Here is a 16,795-nt window from a genome sequence, read left to right on the forward strand (position 1 = left end):
CCATCAAAACTTGAGGGAAGCTGACAAGTGTCCAACCTGTGCCTTTTGTCACTTGTAGTTCCGCTCTCTGTCTCTCGAAACCAGAGCCTGGCAGGATCTGTTGTCCTTCTGCTGGGCCTGTAAGACAGAGATGTTCTGCCAGGCGTATGGTTGAGGTTGGGCCTGGCCTCCTGGAGATGTGAGGGGTGGAGCATGGAGAAGACAGGATTTGGGAAAGAGAGGGACCACCGCAGGGTATAATGCCATGAAGTCCACCCTCCAAAGCAGCCATTTTCTCCAGGGGAACTGATCTCTATGGTCTGGAGATCAGTTGTAATTCTGGGAGATCTCCAGCCACCACCTGGAGGCTGGCAACCCTACCTTCGCTGGCCATATAGGGGGAAGGAGTTGATGAATGCTTAAATCCCCCCCACCAGATGCATTACCACCATTCTGTTTTAGAATTCTGTCTTATTGAGCGAAGATAAGTTATATTGTGGTTGCTGCCCTCTTGATACCTTTTTAACTATTTATATGTAAACTGTGATTTTAACATGCTTTTCTGACTTTATAAATTTTTGCTGTACTGTGATTATATTTTAACTGACGTAATCCGCCCTGAGCCCATTTGCGAGGAGGGTGGAATAGAAATGTCATGAAATGAAATAAATAGTGACCCTGATTTATTTTTTATTGGAGGTCTCCCATCCAATACAACTTGCAAAAAACTGGGAGAAAAAACAAAAGCTAGTCAAAACATTTTCATACTTGTACCTCGGCCATGTTTTCACATAACTACTACTATGCTTATATATCGCTCTTCTAGACAGCAGTGAACAAAACCAGTGTTATTATTCTCTGCACAATACAGCCTAGGGTTGCCAGGTCCAGGCTGGGAAATTCCTGGAGATTTTGGGGGTGGAGACTGAAGAAGGCGGGGTTTGGGGAGGGGCCTCAGTGGGGTATAATGCCATAGAGTGCATCCTTCAGAGCAGTCATTTTCTCCAGGGGAATTGGTCTGTGTTGCCTGGAGATCAGTTGTAATTCCGGGAGATCTCCAGCTACCACCTGGAGGCTGCAAACCCTAATACAGCTGGGGAGCTGGGCTGAGAGGAGGGGCTCACCCAAGGCCGCCTGGTGGGCTCATGGCAGTCCTGGGATTCCAACCGGCGGAGATCTGATGCGAAGTCTAATATTGAGAACGTTTTTGCAACTTCCTACAAAAATGTCCCATACTGAAGAGACAAACTATATTGATTATTTAGTATTATCATTGAGGATGTTCGTGCTTTAGAATGGTTTGGCGCTTTGAAAAGGGCCACCCATCAGCAGAGCAACTACCACGGATCTGTAATAACGATCATAGTCGCAATATAATAACTGCGGATAGTAACTGCTGAGCGGGGAGGGATACGACGGCTGCCTGGGTTAGCCAGAGTCCTGCTTCTCTCCATCGGGTTGCAAAATTGCAGGTCCAACAACTGCCTGGCGAAGAAGAGCAAAGCTCTGGCGGTGCTTAAAAGAGCAACAGCAGGCGGCTCAGACGGGGTGGCTGGTCCGTGACCAGAGCGAGCGACCCGGAGCTGGTCGGGAGCGCAACGCGAATTCGGGAAGGCGCGCGGGCGTAGAAATGGAAGCGCGTTCCAAGTAATGAATTTGAGACGTACTTTTACAGACGCGCTCGAGAAAGATGCTGTTGTGTGTTTTATTATTATAGCCTTGTTGTGACATTGTAGCCTCCGTGTTATTTTTTTATTGCCGTCACATGCACGCGCGCGCACGCACAGAGTTTGCACATGGGGTAAAATTGGCTCACAGCTGCAGACTGCGCACATTTAGGAAGCCCTAGTGAACTCCTTGGGACTGTCTCCCAGGTTAGCCTCATGCTGGAAGGCATTTACTCGCAAGGAAACGGTCTGGCTCGTCCTGGATTTACTTCCGAGGAAACATGGAGAAGATCGGGCCGCCGGCTGTTGCCCCTTTAAGGCGCTGTGGAGGTTTTGCGCGCCTTTCGGAGAGGAGGCGGCGCTTGGAAGTTTGGGCGCCCGGCTGAAGCCCCGCGTTACTCCGCCCGGTTCAAGATGAGAACGGAGCCGAGTCCCGAGTAGCTGGAAAGGTTCGTACGGGCGTGTGGCTTGGGGGAAGCGGCATTGCACGCGTGGGTCCTCCCCAGGAGGAAGGCCCGTAGAATTTAGTAGCAGCGGCTTCTAAGCAACTGCTCGTAGGACTGGGCTGCACGGCTGCAATCCGGTTAAGAAGGGACAAGTCAGCCGGGCTTAATGTCATGCTTTAGGGGCGCTTTGTGAAATCGAGCTGTGTAGGTAGTAGGGTTGCCAGCCTCCAGGTAGTGGCTGGAGATTTCCCAGAATTACAACTGGTCTCCAGGCCACAGAGATCAGTTCCCCTGGAGAAAATGGCTACTTTCGGGGGTGGACTCTATGGAATTATGCCATGCCGAGATCCTGTCCCTCCCCAAACCCCACTTTCTCCAGCTTTCACCCCCCAGATCTCCAGGAATTTCCCAACTTGGAGCTGGCAACTCTAGTTGGTAGCCGCGAAGGAAGCGTCCCTGTTTGGGAGGAGGCGGGGGGGGTGGTAATGGGGGGGGGGTTCGGTGGAGGCGCGTAGCCGCTCCGGCTGCCTCCGCCCATGGCTGGATGCCGCGTTATAGCGATCCTTCCCAGATGGATTTTTCCCTGTGCGGACGCTCTGGCGCGCAGTGACTGAGGAGGGCTGCAGCCACGGGCCAAGCGCCCCACTCCTGCGCTCGGTGAGGCTTAACTTCTCTGCAAGCTGCTTTAGGGCCCTGGCCTGTCTCTGCTTTGTCGGAAACCAGCCCTGTCGGCATCGATCGCCAAAGTATTTATGCAAAAAGATTGGAGCTTTAAGAGGAAACGGAGGGTTATTGGAGAGTAAGCGAAAATGAAAACTCCAGGTTCTTCTAAACACCATTGAGGGGGGAGAGCAACAATATGGGGAAGTCTAGCCTCTCTGCTGTTACTGTAGAAAAGAGTCCAGTAGCACCTTTAAGACTAACCAACTTTACTGTAGCATAAGCTTTCGCGAATCACAGTTTTCTTCTTCAGATGCTGTGAACTGTGATACCTGGACTCTTTTCTGTTTCTGCTACTACAGACTAACAGGGCTAACTCCTCTGCTTTTACTGTAGTGGGCCTTCTGGGGTAACTGGCTGGTAGCGTTACCAACTTCCAGGTAGGGCCTGGAGTTCTCAAATTACAACTGATCTGCAGACTACAAAGAAAATGGGGGAAATGGCTGCTTGGAGGGTGTACTGTATGGTGTGCCTGGAGTTCTTATCCAGGCACCATCTCCAAATTTCCAGGCATTTCCCAAGCCAGAGGTGGCAGCACTATTGGTGGGTCACTGTGGGAAACAAGCTGCTGAACTAGATGAATTTTTAGACTGGCCCAATGGGGCTCTTCTTATTTGCATAGTGGGAGCTGGGTATCTGGGGATTCCTAAGCAGTGGGGGTAAAGAATGAATATGATAGGATCTACTGCAGCATAGGGAGGCAGCTTTACTGGCTGGGCCATTGTGTTGTAACGGTTAGAGTGTTAGACTAGGCCTGGGGAGACTCGGGTTCCAATCCTTGCTCATTGTAAAATTTGTTTTGTGACCTTACTGAGTTCACTCTGACCTACCTTGTGTGGTGGTTGTGAGGACAAAATCAAGGATGGGAACAGATCTCAGAAGAGAAGGCATGTAAATGTTTTAAACATACAGACCATGTATGCCACCCTGAGTTCCTTAAAGAAAGGGCAAGGTAAAGAGGTGCTAAATAAAAATGCAATAATTGAACATTCAGGCATGCAACTTAACGTCCCAACTAGTTAAGAATTGCATTGTAGCAACGGCATAGCGTTTAGCCAGTAGTGGCTTGGGTTGGCTTCTTTTAGTAAAAATGTTTGCTGATTTTCCAGTGGAAGTAGTCGCCTCCTTTTCTTGAGGTTGCAATGGGGTAGCCATGTTAGTGTGTTGTAGCAAAATAAAAGTCCGGTGGCACCTTAGAGAATAACAACATTTATTTCTGTATGAGATTTTGTGAGTCACTGCTCACTTCAGATGTGCATGGAACATATCCTTTTCTTATTATTTCTTGAGTGACCAGTGGTTTAAACTTCCCAGCGGTGGCATCATTCATTAATGGATGTGTTCCAGTTAAAGTATAATTTGTACAGGAGGGAAGCCTCTGGGTAGCAGATAAATCCAGTTGACCTTCTGTGGCCTTTCATTGGCTGTTGCTCTGTCTGTTTCTGTGACAACCTGTCAGTTTTGAAACATCAGTTTGTGCTTTTATTCTGTAAAGCAGTGGCGAGCCTTGGATATAGCAACGGGGGTAGTCCTCTCTTAAAAAATAAATCTAAATATAGAAGCCTGTCTGCTGCCTATTAAAGATTCCCAAGGTTGTTCAAGGTAAGGATAGTACATTGTTCTTTGTTGTGTTGCATGTGCTGTACTCAAAAAGCAGCTGTACATACTCTGATTTAACATGGCAGGGCATAAACTGCCCAAGGAGAATCTCCTTGCGTGCATGTGTATACACACCACACACACACTGTACAGTTAATTTCTAAAGGTAGATGCTTATTTGTATCTTTGGTACAAATTAATGCATCCCAACATGAATTCAGTGTCATTCTTTTCACAACGGTTGCTTGTTTGTTTGGGAGGAATCCAGGGCAGTTTTCACGCTGCTTACCGGCCATGGAACATCATGCTAAGCTCGCAGAACGACAGCATCTTCCTGCCATGATTTGATGCTGTCGTTCCGGGAGTTTGGTGCGATGTTCCATGGCCAGTAAGCAGTGCGAAAATGGCCCAGGTGTCCTGCCCCAGGGTATTCTGTTGTGGGGGAACTGCAATTTCCTAGCCTTCAAAACGCAATACTTCTTGTCTGGGCACAGACAAGAGATACAACACTGGTGTGTCCATTGCAGTCAGCAGTGCTGTGTGGAATGTGGTTGCAGCATAATGCAACTGGTGATGGGTATTGCATCAATATTTTTATATTTTATGTGTTTATTTTAAGCTGCTTTTGATTATCTTTGCGCTGAAAATGGGATAAAAATCTTTTAAAAATCACACTTGCCTATGTCTGTACTTTTTTGAAAACTAGACATTTTTGTTGTACTCTTTACAAGGTTAGTGTTCCCCTGCTGTGCTACTTGCATGTAAAAATAAATTTGCCAGCTGCCTGGGGAAAAAGTGCCAATTTCCTTTACTCAAGGCTTAATGGGATGTTTATCTCTGCAGCCTGAAAAGATTCAGCTGCCCATTTCCACACATTAAATCTCAATTTAAGGGACAGGACATTTTTCTTCCGGATTGTTGGCAACCCTATATAAAATGCTAGCAAGGTATATCTCACTGTTCTATTCCCCACCCGCTGAATAACAACACCCTTCCGGTATGTGACTGCTTTAAATCTTTCTAAAAATATTTAGTTTTGGGAGTGCTGTGCCACCCTTCAATGTTGGATGTTTCTATGATTATTTTTATGATATAATAATAATAACATTCTATTTATATACCACCCTTCAGGACAACTTAATGCCCGCTCAGAGCAGTTTACAAAGTACGTCATTATTATCCCCACAACAAAACACCCTGTGAGGTGGGTGGGGCCGAGAGAGCTCTGAGAGAGCTGTGACTGACCCAAGGTCCCCCAGCTGGCTTTAAGTGGAGGAGTGGGGAATCAAACCCGGCTCTCCAGATTAGACTCCCGTGCTCCTAACCACTACACCGAACTGGCTCTCTTTTAAAGGTGCAACTGCCACTGGCTTGGCTTTTCTACATTCTCCCAATAAGCCTGTTCTCTTCATTGTCCTTTACAAACAAATAAGGTGTATCCATACTTATGCAGATTAGGAGGATTAAAGAAAAAGCATCACTTTAAAAATCCAGAAAGGCTTCTGTGTGTGTGTGTGTGTGTGTGTGTGTGTGTGTTTGTTTCAGTTATGGTTTAAACTCAGCCAATGCTGCCATTCTAGCGGTTTGACTAGACAGCTCCTGATGTTCCTTCCAATGCTGTTTTGGTTGCCTGGCCCTCTGGCAGAGCCACAGAAAGAATATTGACAGGAGGGGACAGAAAGGACCTCAGTAGATGAAAAGGAATAGGCTTAGCATATTACAGGATGGATGGATGCAGGAAATGGGGCAGCACTCCTTGAACTGGCTTCTGTAAGTGCTTCTGTCTTCCATGGCTACATGGTTTTGAGTAGATAAGAAAAATGTATGACAATGTCAGCAGGCTTTCAATGAGCTAAAAAACTCCCTCATCATCTGTCCAGGTCTAAGGGCTCCAGACTTCAATTCAATAGACCCTTCGTCCTCCCCACTGACTCTTCTGACGGTGGCATGGGGGCAGTGTTATCTCAGGATGGGCCAGATCAGGATCAACACCTGGTTGCTTTCCTTAGCAAGAAACTTACTGAGCGGGAAGTGGGTTGGGGAATTCCTGGAAAGGAATGTTATGCTATTGGGAAAATTCCAGCCCTACCTGCGGGGTCAACGTTAACTGCTCAAACCAATCATTCCCCTCTCCAGTGGCTCCAGACTGCCAAGCTTACCAACCCTCAGCTTCTGCAATGGAGCCTAGCCGTGCAAGACTTCGATTTCGAGATTGAGCACATTGCAGGATCTGAGAATAAAGAAGCTGATGCTCTGTCCCACAGAGCCTGTGATGATTAGTTAGTTACCTTGCTGTACATAGATATTCTCTATTGTTTCACCACTATAGTGTTTATCCATATTTTCCACTTGGATCTATCTTAATGAGTTACAGAGCTTGTGTATTAAGTTTTAGATTGTCAAAAGAACAACCCGCAGCTTAGTTGTAGACCTTATCGATGGGGATCCAGGTAGCCAGACCCCATGATTTGGTCTAGTGGGGAGGCGGTGTGTGTGTGTTATGAGCCTGGGGCTAGTGAGGCCTAGTGGCTCTGAGGAAGCCTGTACTAAAGTAACTACAGGGCCTACATTTCCCAGGTCCCCCTTGGACTCTGTGATTGGTTAAGAGGGGATTTGGAGGGAAAATTGAACCAACAGGAAAGTAAGGAGATGGTGCCTGCGAGAAAAGATAAAAGGCCTCACCACAGGGGGAGGATGTTCACTGCTAGGGAGCAGAGCTGAGGAGAGGCTTCTGTGGACAGAGGGATCCCTCACCCAGAAGGGACGAATCAGCTTGAAGCCAATCACCAGGAGACAGCTAGGAACAGTCTAGAGAGACGCATTAGGGTGTTTTCTTTGTTTGCCTACCTTTACTGTTCTCCTTATCCTACAAAGTTTTGAACACCAGTTAACCTCTTAAATAAAGTTGTTTATTACCCTGGTTGGGTGTTCTGGGCCCTTCCAAGGAAACCTGTACCAGAGTGACGGCAGCTAGGGTTGCCAGCCTCCAGGTAGTGGCTGGAGATCTCCCGGAATTACAAGTGGTCTCCAGGCCACAGAGATCAGTTCACCTGGAGAAAATGGCTACTTTGGGGGATGGACTCTATGGAATTATGCCATGCTGAGGTCCTTTCCCTCCCCAAACCCCACTTTCTCCAGGTTTCACCCCCCAGATCTCCAGGAATTTCCCAACTTGGAGCTGGCAACCCTAGTGGCAGCCCACAGAAAGCTTCCCTGGTCCCCGGCTGCTGTGACAAGGACCTATAATTATCTCATCAAAGACTTAATTTTCTTATTAAACAAAGCATTTCTTGCCTCTAGGAGCAGTTTTTGATGTTGTTTTATGCTAAATACAAGCCCATGGCATAGGTGCTTTCATACATTAAATGATTATTTTTCAGATAGTTTACCTGTTTTGTAGATCATTTTGTGTCTTTCATTTGTTATAAAGGAAAGTGACCCTGAGTGACTTTTTCTCTCGGACTCTGACATATCATGCTACCGGTAAAGCATCTGGAGGAACCCAGCCAGGTGCTTGATAGTATGTATTTTCATTGCATAGAAAACGGTTGCTAATTCCCAGTTCTGCTGTTTTCTCCCTTCCCAAGCTGAGCCAGTTTTAACAGTTACGGCGCTGTGGAGACCGGTCCCTCGACTTCCACTCTGCCCCCGCACCTTATTGTTTGGGGTGTAAACAGAAAGATGATGGTATCTCATTCCAGTCACATTGCTTCTCTGAGCAGTACACGTGGGTCTGATGGCTGCTTTTGTGCACAAAGAACAACTAGCCCTGTCTTCTGGCCCTCTGTGATTGGGACTCATTCGTTCACTGCTGTTGCTGGCTTTGGGGAGGAGGGAGTTGGTGGTTGCCTCACGTGGTGGTGTCTTAGAGCTCTTGGGAGCAGCCTTTGAGTCTGTTGCTTCAGCCATGTGAGCAGCTTGCCTGAAGCTACATGTGGCTCTGAGCTGTGGCTAGTGGGATGGACGAAACCAACACTCTAGTTGTGGTTGTTCCTGTGTATTGGGCATGGAAACTTTAGAAAGGCTGATGCTCCAGCTTGGGCCCCCAACTGCAGTGTACTGATTCTGAGTTGCTACGCAGCATCATTATCCATATGTTTTTCTGTGGTTTCTCAAACCTTCTTTGATCCACTATTTCCTGGTGGTATGCAGCTGAAGCATGTTTGCCTTCTGTGTGGAAAATATGCTGTACTTCAAAAGGTGCCACCTACATTGGCACCATTTTCCACAACACTCCCCTGTGCTACCTGATGGGGGGCCTTTTAAAAACTATTGGCAATAGTTAGATCACTATAGTATTGTAATGTTTTAATGGTCTATCATTTACTTTCTGTGAATTTCCGGGCTTTTTTAAAAAAAGCAAGTCTCCAGCACTTTTTAGGCCAAGACACACCTTTCCCCCTCTGTCTCTATGGCAAAAAGGGCCAGAGATTTTAATGAAAGCTGCGAATCCAGAGAACAGATTGTTATAATTTTAGAACCCGTGTTGGGTGGTTTAGAACACCCGTGCCACCCGTGTTGCAAAGGTGCAGGGGAATGGCAGCTGTGGCAGAACTAGGCAGGGAAAAGGTGCCCTTACGTTGGCAACTGCAATGGGAAATAACACGGAATTGTTGCTGTGTGGAATATCCCTTAGTGTGCCTGACACCAAAAACCCACCCTGTGGATGTGGCTATTCTACCCTTCTTCTCCACATGTAACCCTCTACTTCTCCAATAACAGAATTAGAATGGGTGGTACAGTCAGTGAGGGTGTGAACTGCTTGTTCTAATTACTCTCTTATTCTTGTTTTGTCTTCCACCTTGTAGCTCAGAGTTAACTGAGGCTGGTTGGATTAAGAAGAGAGAATAAAAGCTATCTGAACAAGACATTTGATAGACTTGGTCATTTAACAACTTCCTATAATTGAGCCCATGTGGCGTAGGCATTAGAGTGTGATATGAAGATCTGGGAGACCCAGGTTCAAATCCTCACACTGCCATCAGGCTTGCATGGTGACCTCGAGTCAGTCAAGCTCTCTAAGCTATTTCAGATGGCTGTTGTGAAGATAAAATAGGGGAAATGTGTAGGCTGCTCTTGAGTTCCTTGGAGGAAGGGTGACATAACAGTGCACTTGAAAGAAGCGTTTAAGATGAAATCAAAGAGTTGACGTGTGATAATCAACGCTAGAATGGTTTCTCTGTATCTTCTCTGCCTAGTTGTTTCACGCTTGCTTAATAAATTTCTGTGGTCATGTCATAGTGTGCCTTGCTTTATTTTTGAATCTTCAGTCAAGCATGACTGTTACGTTTTACTGTTACGTTGAAGATGCACCATCATTCCTTTGTGACCCATGTCCCTCCCCAAGAGTGTGAAAATTGGACTGAGCTGGGTATGGTGTTTAAGAATGAGGTGATACAACAGAATTTTACACCAAATGGGAACCCTTTTTGGAATTTCTCTCTAGAAATGAATTTTTAGTCACAAAACTTCCTCAACAAGCAGTTTGCAATTTGGAAATGTCAGGCTTATGGTAACTCATTAAGAAGCCAAACAACATAATGCAAGTTGTAGTTTATCAAAATGCCAATGTATGGAATTTTATCAAAGCTTTAAATGTTACAAGTTGTAATTGTAGATTCTTTATTGTTACTTGCTATTTGTTATATGTTTTTATTGTTAGATTTAAAAAATGGAAAATTAATTTAAAAAATTTAAAAAAAAAGAATGAGGTGATACACCTTGCAAGTCAGATGTCTTTTCTGCCAGCTTTCGGAGTTGGATGACAAGTCTTCATATACCACAATAGAGCTGCATACGTTTTCCAGGGCTACAACATCGCTGGGTGTAGGAGCAATACAATGAGGTAGAAGAACAGCAGTGGAGTTTGCCACCTAGCTGCTTACCCTTGGACAGCTGCTAGTTTAGCCCTATGCACAGTTTTCATTTTCAGGTTTCTAGTACTCATGGTTTCAGGAACAAGTGTGAAATCAGGTTTGCAGAAATAGTAATGGATTTGGTATAAGTGGCATGCTTCTGGAGGTGTCGTGGTTGGGGAGATTTTGAGGGGTAAGTGTGGGCTTCAGATTGTTGCCCCATTCAGCAGTAACATACCCACTATCCTTTACTACCTTGCAAAACCATTTGAAAGTGGAGACAGCAAATGTACTTCCTCACCATTAGTAGGTTTTGTGAGTTAGTTCCTCCCCCCGAAATGTAGGGGAGGAAGAAAATAACATCCCCCCCCCCCCGATGCAATTCCTGAGTTCAAATACCTGTAAGTCTCCCTATCATTATATGCACGGTAAATAAAGGAAATAAGCAATTTGAGTGACAGGAGGATTTGGAAGCTCTAAAGGAGTCCTGTTACTTCATACCCTGCAGGTGCATTAGCTGCATGCTCTGCAGTTGTCATTTCAGAGCACTTGGCCGTGCTGCCCCCTGGGAAGATGCTTGTTCATCTGCCCTTGGAATCCTTCCTGCCGTGTTGATTTTTACCATTTCTATGACTGCATGAGGTCATTTCCATCTCAAGCTGTGATTGGCTCATTATTTTTCAGTTAAGGTTTTTTTGACTTGCCTTGCTAATTGCTCTGCGTGGGAGAGGATATTGTGTTAGTGGTAGTTAAATCTTCCTTGAAAAGGTGCCTCTGTGACTAATAGATGGATCACAGCAATAACCTGAATTGCACTAGGTCCTGCTTGGGCAGATTAAGTCATTGCATGATGGAAATATAGAAAGATAAGGTGAGTTATTCAGGATGCATGCTGGAGGTGGCAATTAATAGACACCTAGTGCCATTTCTTTGCCCTCTGATAAGTAGAGTTGTAACTGAGCTGTGCTACAGGTGCTCAGCACTTGTTCCAGGAATGGGAACAAATGCTGGGTTTTGTACACTAGAACTGCGGGCACTTTGGCCTGAGCACCCTGACAGCTGAATACAGATCCCTGTTGTGAGATGGCCAGTCTGCCCAGTCATGCGCTGGAGAGATTAACAGTCTTGTCTTGCTTAACCTCTTGGAGGCGTTGAAGGGCAGGGTACGTATAGGTGAGACTGAGCGTTCTGGGTGGATTCCTGAGCCTCTGAGTTATGCTTCTTCCCTCCAGGCTCCCGATTGCCCTGTGAATACAGAAAGGATTGAGATAGAGGTTTTAAAAATGGCATTCCCAAGGGATTCATTTGTAAAACAGAAATTTGCCAGAGGTTATGTAACCCCCAGAGTCCCAAGGACCAGGTTCAATATGTTTACCCATTCAAATATAAATGTAATTTATTTAAACACAACTATTAAAACATTCCCAAAGTTATTAATACTGGATCAGTAACCAGTGACCCCAGAGTACAGTCCTACTCACAACCCCCTGGTAAAGTGTGCAGACAGTTCTGTAGATTTGGCCAGAGGCTTTGCCTGGAACAGCGTCCCAAATACCTAGCAGGCCTTGCCACAGCAGGACTCTTCTTGTGCAGATGCTGTCTGAATCCTGGGGCTTGCTTGTTGCCCTAGGAGCAGTTCCCCTTATTCTCCTAGCAAGACGAAGTGGGGCAGCTCTGTGCTAGGGCGCTGGTCTCAAGCAGTCAATGAGTTCAGCTGCCAGCAATTCCTGCTCTCGCTTCTTCAGCTCTTCCCAGCTACTGCAGCTCTTCCAGCCAGTAGTTTCAGCTCTGTGATGATCTTAGCGCCAAAGCTTGGAAAGAAGCTTTGCCTTCCAAGCAGCAGCAGCAGCTCTTCTCTACTTTAGTATTTCCAGCTAGCCGAGGCCTGTATAACATCACTCCTCCTAGTCATGGTGACCTCTTTTTTATATACATGCCCCATGGGCCTTTGCTAAACATGCAAATTAAACAACCCTTGGGACAGCTCAGTTATCTGTTAGTCTGGTCTATGTATCTGCAGTCTATTACTCAGGCCTAGGGCCTAGGCTTCAAACCCTTTTTCCAGTACAGGCTTACAGTTACGATGAGTGAAGAGGACTTCCAGTGATAGTGGGAAATAGGTAGGGGTTATAGCTGCAAAAGTTGCATAAATGCTTTACAGTTGGAGAGATCTGAGAAGAGCGGTTGTGTCGGCCATGCCCTATGAGCCTGCCACAGGAGGCCACATAAGGAAGGGCTCTTCTAGGTGACCTCACCCAGCCCCCCTTGTGAGGATGAGGTGTCTTGCATGTGACGCAGAACTCCAGGTTACAGGGTGTCCTTCCTTGACCCAGTTTTTTACACTCCCTGGCTTTATTAGCATGCAGCAGTAGAAAGAAGAGGATGGATGACAATGAGGCCTTATATAACACATTTATTCTGCTTCTAATTGGTGCTCATTTGTATCTCGCTGACCAGAACTGAGTTTCCTCAAGAGTGTGAATGGAACTGGGTTCCAGACACGCTCAGAGGAGATGTGGATCAGTGCAGTGGCGTTGTAGGCATTGAAGGCAGTGATTGCTGCAAGCGGGTTTTTTTTTCAGGTTTTCTAGTCTGGCCACCGTCCTGTCCCAGGGTAACGGTGGTTTGTGGAATAGATTCCAGATAGCTTGAAAGACCCAATCCATTTTTGTCACACTTGTCACTTGTCTTTTCTCCAGTGGAGAAATTTATGCTCTGTGGTGAATCCTGGCCAAAGTGTGGCTGGACCTGCTGATATTTTCGAAAGATGGCCCTATCTGGCTTGGATGTTGCCAAGTATGGGAAACAGGTGCTTTAAAAGGTGCTTAGAAAGCGTTTGCCTTGTATTGTACTGATGTACACACTATAACTAGTTTGGTGTAGCGGTTAAGAGCAGCAGGACTCTAATCTGGAGAGCCGGGTTTAATTCCCCACTCCTCCACTTGAAGCCAGCTGGGTGACCTGGGGTCAGTGACAGCTCTCTCAGAGCTCTCTCAGCCCCACCCACCTCACAGCCTGTTTATTGTTGTTGGGATAATAATAACATACTTTGTAAACCGCTCTGAGTGGGTGTTAAGTTGTCCTGAAGGGCAGTATATAAATCAAATATTATTAATTCTATAGTATTGATTTTTGAAATATCCTATAGCCAAGGAACTGAACTATTGGTTTTTTCTCAGGAAGGCGAGGGGAAGAAAAGGGAGTGGAAGAATCTTTCTCAAACAAGCTGTGAGTGAGGGAAGGTGGGTTCCAGGGAGTTTATCAGTCTGAACTAGACGTAGTCTCTCGTAGTGATTTCTGAAAACGCTTGCTTCTGTTCTAAAAAGTACTTGGCACAACTATTGTGTAATTTTTCTCTGGCATGATAGGGAAGTTGGTGGGTTCAGCAACTACTTCCATTGAATGTACAGCCCAGGTGTGCATCTTGCCTCTGAAAGCTTTGCCCATCTTACTGAAGCTACTGAAACTCTCTTGGCTTTTCACAAAATCTTCAGAAGGTTTGCCTGAGAAGGAACCTCCAAATGTGACTTGAATTTCCTTTCAGGTGAAATCTAGTGACAACTTAAGGGTATGCTGAAGTCCCTTAAGAAATCCCACTAATAGTAACAGATATTTCCCCTTAGAATCCTTCAGATATTTGAACTGAGGCCCAAACTAGACATTACATGAGTCACGTGTCCTATCCACCCCCCTCCCCCATTTTCCTGTGCCAAAATGTCTGCAGGACATGGCTGTTTTGGTGCTGGAAAATGGCTCACGGGGTAGGATGAAGCCCCCCCCCCCATTTCATGCTCCCATAATGTGTAGAAAACGAGGGTATATTCTAAACATATTCTAACTCAGTGCTATAGAGAAGTTCATACAAGGCTGCATTCAGTATGTTAGTTCCATGGGGAAAATGTGATTGAGCCATCAGATATTACATTAATAGCAACTTAGACTGAAGGATGTACCTTCAAGCATTGTAACTGCCAAGAAAGTTGAAGCTTTCTGTACATCTTTCCCTCCCCTGCTACCCAGTGACCTCCCAGAGGCACGAAAGTAGGTTAGAATCCTGCAGCACTCTGGGTAAGTGGACCAATTACATAAACCAGGTTATATGATGTACCATCTTTTAAGAATCTGAGGGACTGAAGTAGTAAGTGGAAGGGGCTTCCAAGAAGTGAATGGGAAAACACTTTATTAAAAAAAAAAAGGCATCAAGTGTTTCACAAGTTGTCAACCGACTGGCAGTTTTCAGCAGCCTTTTTCCTCATCTTCTCTTGCAGTCTCTTCTTTTTTGCTTTTTAAAAGAATTCCAGTTGCACATGTATCCGGAAAGTTTGTATGTGCATGAAGGTCATTGGAGCCAGAAGGATTTGCTGGTTAAAAAAAAAAACCATGCAGGATTGCACTAACCGGTAGGGTGAAAATTCTCTGCTTTCTAGTCTGTAACCTGAAGGAGTTATTGATCCTTGATGTGCTGGGATCCTTTTGTGAACGAATGGGGTTCTGTAGTCTCCTTGAATGTGATTATTGTGTTGAGTTGCTGCTAGAAGAATTTAAGTTTATGGTGCTTGTTAGTGCTGGTTAGCAGATTATCTGGAGATGTTCTAACAGTCCCTGTTCTTCACACCAAGAAATCCACTGATCTGCATTTATTTGGCTCCCTTCGGTTGTTGGGACACACACTTTGCCTCTGGGGAGAACCATGTGAGCCAAGATATTGTGAAGGTTCAGCAGTTTGATCAGCAAGCCTGACTTCTGGGTTTAGATGTCAGTCCTAGTTGTTATAGCCAGCAGGGTCAGCTTTCTTGCTTCCTACTCCACAAAGGCAAAGCAAGTGTGATCCCTTTTCCCCATGTTACTTGGTGAAGAAGTTTTATATAGGGACTAGTGTAGGGTGTGGTGAGAGTTCATAGCAACCCCCTCATCTTTTGGTTTGTGACTTTCATACTGCATTCCAGCACAAAAGGTAGCCAGGCACCTTTTTGAAAGTGGCAAATTCAGCTTTCTGTGGAGGAGTTTATCGGAGGCTTTCCCTGCTGAGCAACAGAATTAAATTTCTAGTTAGCACTGGTAAACCATCTGTAGTTTATCAAAACCTGGATACTGGGGAGCTTGAATGTATGTTGGGCTATTTTGTAAGAATGTATGTTGGGTTATTTTGTAAGAGCTCATTCATGGGATTAAAAGGAGAACAAAACTCACCATACAGTGGGAGAACGTACATTATGTGACTCAAGCATCAGATAGTAATGAGTCCAGTAGCACCTTTAAGACTAACCAACTTTATTGTAGCATAAGCTTTCGAGAGCCGCAGCTCTCTTCGTCAGATGCATCTGTGGTTCTCGAAAGCTTATGCTACAATAAAGTTGGTTAGTCTTAAAGGTGCTACTGGACTCTACTATTTTGCTACTACAGACTAACATGGCTAACTCCTGTGGCCCTAAGCATCAGATAATTTATGGTTATTTTATTTTAATTTACTTCATTTATACTCCACCTTTTCCCCAAAGGGACCCAAAGTGGCTTACATGATTCTCCTCTCCTCCATTTTTAAAAAAGGGGCTTGGTCATGTTTGTCTAATAATAAAATTGGGCATTGTGTTGCCGCTGAATTTACACAATCACAAAGCGTCTGTGATACCACACAACTTGGTTTTGTGGCTTCCCAAATCGGCCTGTTTTCATTCTGCTCTGACTTTTCTCCCCTGTAAATGTATCCAAAGTCTCCAAGCTGTTGCTCATTGATTGTTTCTTCAAACAATCATGCTATAATATAAAGGCTGGGTGTTTTTAAGGTACCACAAGGTTACTTTTTATTTATATTTATTTATTTATTTTATTTATACCCCACCCCACTTCTTTCCCCAAGAGGAACCCAGAGTGGCTTACAATATTCCCCCCTTCTCCATTTTAATATTACAAGAATCCTGTAAGGTAGGTTAGGCAGAGTATTTGTGACTACCTGAAAGTCACCCAGTGATCTTCCATGGCAGGGTAGAGATTTGAGCCTGGATCTCCCAGATCCTAGTCTGACATCACTACAGCACATTTTGCGCTATAACTGGGCCGTCCAGCCAGGTACTCAGTGTGTGTGTCTTGGTACCTGCTCACACACCCCACTCCATTTGGGCTTCTTCTGTCCATGAAACGCTGGTCATTTTGCTGCTCCTGTATGGACCTTCTCTTCTCTGAAACTCATAATTTTCACCCTTTCCCCAAAATTGTTTTCCCATTTCCTGCCTGTTTATTTGAGGCTTCACTAAGGGAATAATCGTGGTATACATAGGTGGTTACGCCCAGTTACCCCCTCTCTGTCAGGCTGTGGCATCCCAGTTAGCCAGAGCCAGGTTAAGAACCCTGAATATGACGGATCCTGACACTCTCGCTGTCTCTAATGCTAATTCGCCCAGTCAATTAAGGAGACCACCTGTTTGGCTAACAATGTCACCCAGTGAGTTTTCATGGCAGAATGGGGATTAGAACCTCGGTCTCCCAGATCCTAGTCTGACACCCCACTACACCCCACTGGCTCTCTGGTTTA

General features: G+C 45.4%; 1 protein-coding gene across 2 annotated transcripts in view; it reads left to right on the forward strand.

Moving 5' to 3' along the window:
• Positions 1–2,022: 2,022 nt before the first annotated feature.
• Positions 2,023–16,795, forward strand: part of TIMELESS (timeless circadian regulator) — a 71,108-nt gene continuing 56,335 nt past the window's right edge. Inside the window, exon 1 of one of the 2 annotated variants that reach the window (XM_054977047.1) lies at positions 2,023–2,095. The gene's annotated coding sequence lies outside the window, so the exon portion shown is untranslated. The remainder of the gene's footprint in view (positions 2,096–16,795) is intronic. The other variant, XM_054977046.1, reaches the window with a different exon arrangement.

This window comes from Eublepharis macularius, chromosome 4 (assembly GCF_028583425.1).
Source record: "Eublepharis macularius isolate TG4126 chromosome 4, MPM_Emac_v1.0, whole genome shotgun sequence".
Taxonomy (NCBI): Eukaryota; Metazoa; Chordata; class Lepidosauria; order Squamata; family Eublepharidae; genus Eublepharis; species Eublepharis macularius.